The following is a 5,750-nucleotide window of genomic DNA, read 5'->3' on the forward strand; positions in this document are numbered from 1 at the left end:
TGTCTTCTCAGCTGGAATTTATGCCAAAAATGGAGCAAAGCCTGCTGATCTTAGTTTGTCTAGAGTCAGTTTGTGGGTGGATCACAGGTGCAATGCTGAGCGGCCCCCCAGCAGACCTCCACCTCCAGTTTGGTGAGCGCTGCCCCGCTGGGGCTCTGGGCCATCCCCACAAAGAGCTTACAGGGAGCAGCAGACCTTGCTGCATGAAGAACATACCGAAGAAAGCCAGAAATGATCTGTTTGGAACACATGCAGATCGTGTCATGCCCTTTGCCTACCTACCTCCGAGGGCTTTCTGTTGGCCCTGGGATAAAGCTCAGCCCCGTTTCGGGCAAGGGCCTCCCTCCTCTGGTCCCAGTCCTCTGCAGCCCCAGAGCGGGGTAGCCACACTCCGTCAGTTCTCCCTGAGACTCTTACTGAAGTCCTTTTGTCCCTGGAACATGCCCAAGCTCTCCCTTCCCTGGGCTTTTCCACACTCTCTCTGCACTGTCTCCTGCCATTTGCTCTACCCTGATGAGTCCTACTGACCTATGCAGTCTCCTCAAAGAAGCATTCTGTGAACACTGGACCCCAGTAACCCCTGGCTGCACGTGTCTGTGGGTGCCCCATACTCCACTCAGCTCCATGTCAGTCTCGTTCACCATGGGGACCCCAGCGGTGCCTGATCAATGTGTGCTGGATTCACTGCATATATCGTAAGCATTCCACCCGGATTACAGAGCCGGAAGTGATCATTGTGTGTAGAGGGCAGAGGTGGAAGGCTTCCAGGAGGAAATGGCGTGGGATGTCGGGACACGTCCATGACTTGTATCAGCTCTCAGTTACCAAGATTTGGCCACACTGCGGGTTGTCCTCCGTGGGTGGGCTGGGTCTCCCTGCAGTGACAGCGGTGCTGGGGAGAAATGAGCTTTCTCTCCAGGCCCAGTTCACTAGCTCCCTCTCTGGGATGCTGGAAGGGGGAGCTCCCATCTGCCCCATGTGCTCCATCCTTTCCTGGTTCTAGCACAAGGTCACCGTATCCCAGGGGGCCTTCCAGTCTGGAAGAAGCTCTGTGTCGATCTGGAAGGACTCTTGGCCACCTTGTGTCCAATGGCTGTGCTCTGTCAAACCCAACCCAGAGCTACAGTTTCCCTTCTCAGCCCGGTCAGGCCTGGCGTGCCCACAATGGCAAGTCCCAGGGAGAAAAACCGGTCTGGTTTGGAAATTTGTGCGCTCAGGAAGGAAAGGGGCATATGTGCGTGGGAAGTGCACAAACTCGTGAGCTCTGCATCTGCGAAAACAAGAGAAAGATCTTTTGTGGCGCTGCCTTCAGGTATGATCTTTGTGAAGGCCAGCATACATTTATGGTCTGGGCATTTTTATTTATCAATGTTATGTTTACATTTTTTAAATGTTAGAAAAAGGTCATGCTCTATTGTCAATCCCCTTTCTAATTTAAAATACATTCAAGAGGTTGGATGGAGGTAGGGATGGTCTGGCTAAAAGTCCTAACTTCATTGACACCGAGGGCTGATGGGCTCCCCTGGTTGAGCTGGCAGGTGGCACCTTCCTTGCTCACTGCCTGAGACCCTGCCTTCGGGGAGGGGCACACTCCCCAGTCAATGGCAAAAGCAAAGAGGCTTGGCATTTTTCTGTCAAACCATGGAGCCAGCCCCGGGCCAAGAAACAAAATATGAACAGGGTCCCAGAAGCCCTACCCTGCATGTCTTCTTCCAGTATCTACTCTTTAAAGTTTTGGAAAACGTCCAAAGTAAGGTGAAAGAGGTAAGGAGGTTCCTGCACACGGACCACCTGTTCCTTCATGCCCCCAGGTACTACCAAGACACACATTGTCTCAGAGCTCCCTCTGGTCCTTGGGACCGTTTTCCTGCACCCCACTTAGCTGAATCACCCATGCTTAAGATGCTATAAAAATCAGAGAATGAGGGAGTGCCAGAGCTGTGTGGTTCCTTGGAGAGCACCTTGTTCAAAAAACCATTCTGGATCTCAGTACGAATCTCAAGCAGTGTGGGGCTGGATCTGGGTCCTACTGGCCCCAAACAGCCCACTCTGCATTCAGTGACAGCAGGCTGACGGCCTGCAGTTGGCCACAGAGGGCATATTTCCACCAGAGGCATCAGCAGACGCTCCCCATCAGGGCTCTCTCTGGCATCCCCTGCCCCCCCGCTGGGGGCAGGGTACCAGCACCCCACGGACAAGTCGAGCTCCATGCGTGAGTCAGAAATAAATTACCCTTGGTGGACTACCACTGGGGTGACTCTCAGAACAAGGCTGTGAAGTAACATTTGCTTCTAAACCAAGGTGTGGCTCAGCACTCTTCTGCGCACGGAGGCGTGTTCTCTGGTGTCTGTTTCAGCTAAGTAACAGAAGACATGCTAGTTCAGAAGGAGAGGCTAATTTGCAGGCTGTCCCAAGAGACTCTTTCTTCACGCCTGCTGGCACAGGCTGCTGGCTCCCCAGAGCCCCAGGCCAGGGAGGGGGGGCACTGCGGTGGGGAGACAGCCGGGCAGACTCGCCAGGATGACCTGGCACCCCCAGAGCGCCTGTGGGTTTCACTTGCTGACCTTTGTCAGGAGGCCAAGCAGGCAGCCCTCTGCCAGGAGGAAATCCCATTATGCCTTTGGCCATGGAGCTCTTCATGATCATTGTTTGGCTCATGGGATTCTTACACAGGACCTGTCAAGCAGATGCCCTGACCAGGCAAGGAAACTGGGGCCGAGCACAGGAAACGGCTGTCATGGGTCACGTCTCGCTCCAGATTCCCTTTTTCCAGCTCCACCCCATGTCTGGCCCAGCTGGTGCTCTGTTTCTGTTCCCTCCTGAGCAGCAACAATACTTACACCATGGGTAAGCCCAGTGCAGGGAAAGGACGGTGGGTAACCAGCCCTGCGGGGAGCAGACGGCGATGGGAATGACCAGAGTGGTGGCTAGCCCTCTGACAGCCTAGCAGTGCTCCCAGGCCTGCAGGAGCCAGCATCAGGGCTCCGCGCTGGAGGAGAAGCCTCCCCACTAAGGAGGGATGTGCACTTGGCTTCCTTCCCCTTCTTCTTCTTTTTTTTTAAGCATCTTAGTTGGGATCCCCTTCCCCCTAGGCCTCATCACCCCAGTTTCTTATCTGTCAGCCTGTGTGGCGGGCGCAGTGAGGACGTGGGGACAACATTGAACTTGAGATCGGGAGACAGTATCCTGGTCCTGACTCTGCCCAGCTCTGGGAAGTCACTCACCTCTAAACTGGTGGTTGGTCTTCACCTCCTGCTAGGATGCCTCGGTGATCCACAACTCCCCGCTCCTTCCTATCCTGCCCGCCGTCCCTCACTGGGGAGGAGCACTCCCCACCCAAGGCTCCCTTACTATTAGCCAGGTGCCACTAATAAAGGCAACTCCAGCCCAGAAAGTGCAGAGGGACCCCACTGTAGGGACCATCAGTACAACGAAATGCTCCATAGAATAGAGCTATTCTCTTGTCCCTAAAACAGTCTCCAGTAATAGTGCTTGGAGCTGATGGCCAGGAGAGCCCTACAACAGCTAACTTGGTTCTACACATGCTTTTCTCAGTCAGTGCTTCCCTCCTTCTAGAAAGAACGGGAGGCGGGAGGGGAAGCCTTTACCCTCGTTGATATGACCTCAAGCACCAACGGCGCTCCAACACTCTTTCCTCAAATGTCCCCCACCAGAAACCCCTCTGCAAGCCCCAAATGCTACCCAAGGAGCATGGAGGATGAGGCTCGGTCCCCAACAATGCCCCCTCAGTCCCAGTGGCACCAGCCAGAACCTCAGAGTTGGAAGGGTCCTCCGAGGCCACCTCGTCCAGCCTCTCCCCCAGTGGAGGACCCCTCCCCACCTCTACCTGGTCTCCACACGAAACCTTCCAGAGATCAGGCTACATGCTGAAGCGCCTGGCATTGTGAGGAATTCCCTCAGCCTGAGTGAAGATTGGCCTCCCTGTGTTTGCCGATACCAGCACCAGCTCAACCCTCCAGAGAGGGGCAGACTATGTCCTCCCTCTTCCAGATGGCAGCCTTGCAAGTTTATGAAGACAGCAGGTGTGTGCCCTGGGTTATTCCAGGGTAAACATCTATGGTTTCCTCAATCATACCTCAGATGACAAGGCTCTCAGAGCTGCCTTCTGGACACAGTCCAGATCCCACAAGAACTAGACGCCATGTGCCTAGAACAAAGGACCATGGAGGCCACTCCCTCCCTTTCTGTAGACTCTGCTCCAACTGGGCTAATATAGCTGAAAACTGCACAAGCAGCGAATGACACGTTAATTCATATGGGATTTGTGGCTGTCTAGAACTTCCAACTCTACCCCCATCTTCTCTTTACGTGGTTAATTATTTGGACTGAAATGAAGTACTTTACCTTTTAAAAAGCTTATCCTTTCCCTATCAGCTCATCGGGATCTTGTTCCGGTCTTGATACTCGGTCATCTAACCTATGAGCTCCCCCACGTAGCTTTGTGCCATTTGGAGGTAATAAGTCACATGGGGTTACCCCAAAGACAGAGCTCTGACTCGTGACGTTACAGTCTCTTCTCAGTTGACCCTGGAGCATTGAAAAGTAGTTAATGTCACTTTCCAACCACATCTTAATGGCTCTGAGTGTAATAACATTTATTCCACATCTCAGAAATCTTTTGTTTTTTTAAATCACGTTTGCCATGGAGATTGTGCTTGGAGGCCATTTCATCCCCAGTTCAGACAGGTTGGGGACGGGGCAGCTTCTTACCAAAATGTTTGCACCAAACCTAATGCCCACTACGGTCAAGCCTGTGGGATGTCCATAACTGCCTCTCACTAATTTTTCCAGAATCTTCTACTAGGGTTCTAGGTGCAATGTTTCTATGCCACTCACTCTCTTCCTCGTGTTTCACTGGTGAATAAGGAGTGAGTGTGAACAGATGCGCATGCAACGTTACAAGGAGACACAATTGTGCCTTCCACAGAGGAATTCCTGAGTGAGGAGAGGCTGAGAAGAGTCTTCTCTTAGGTGTCTTTCTTTCTTTCTTTTTTTTTTTTTAAGATTTTATTTATTTATTTGACAAAGAGAGCACAAGCAGGGAGCAGGAGCGGGAGAAGCAGGCTCCCTGCTGAGCAGGGAGCCCGATGTGGGACTCGATCCCAGGACCCTGGGATCAAGACCCGAGCTGAAGGCAGTTGCTTAACCAACTGAGCCACCCAGGCTCTTCTTTTACACATCTTTCTTAACATTACTTAAAGTCTTTTCATCTTTATCTTTCTTGGTTTTCTTTTAACCACCAGTGCCCTGACTAACCTGATTTTGAAATTTCTCCCAATGCCTACACCTTCTAAAGATGAGATCTGTGCCCACTCCTTCCTAATCCCACCCCTCTCAGAAGCAGGCAATTTGAATTTGGTGGGGAAGGAATCAAAATTAAATGTCCTGAGCTGAAGTGTCCCTCAAGTCCCTTCCCAGCTACAGGACCAGGCTCAGGGGTAGGAGCAGGGGTAGGAAGCACCAGCTGATGGGGGGAAGAATGGAGACACTCCAATCCTGAGACTGTATCTCCCTCCAGGTGTCTCCAGCGGGGAGGGGCTGCCTGGCCGGAGGAGGTACACTGGGCAAGTTACTTTACTTAATTCTACATCTATAAAATGGGAATGATAATACTCACGGTGCAGGGTTTGCTTTGCTCTTGGTCAGCAGGCGGGACCCCGCTTTTCTCCCTCTCCCTTCCTAGGTTAGTGTCCGTGGAGGACACGCAATCTGGCTGAGCATGTTGCTTC

Source organism: Eumetopias jubatus, unplaced genomic scaffold (assembly GCF_037043125.1).
Source record: "Eumetopias jubatus isolate StellerSeaLion01/CBP00866 unplaced genomic scaffold, mEumJub1_p1.0 scaffold_3, whole genome shotgun sequence".
Lineage (NCBI taxonomy): Eukaryota > Metazoa > Chordata > Mammalia > Carnivora > Otariidae > Eumetopias > Eumetopias jubatus.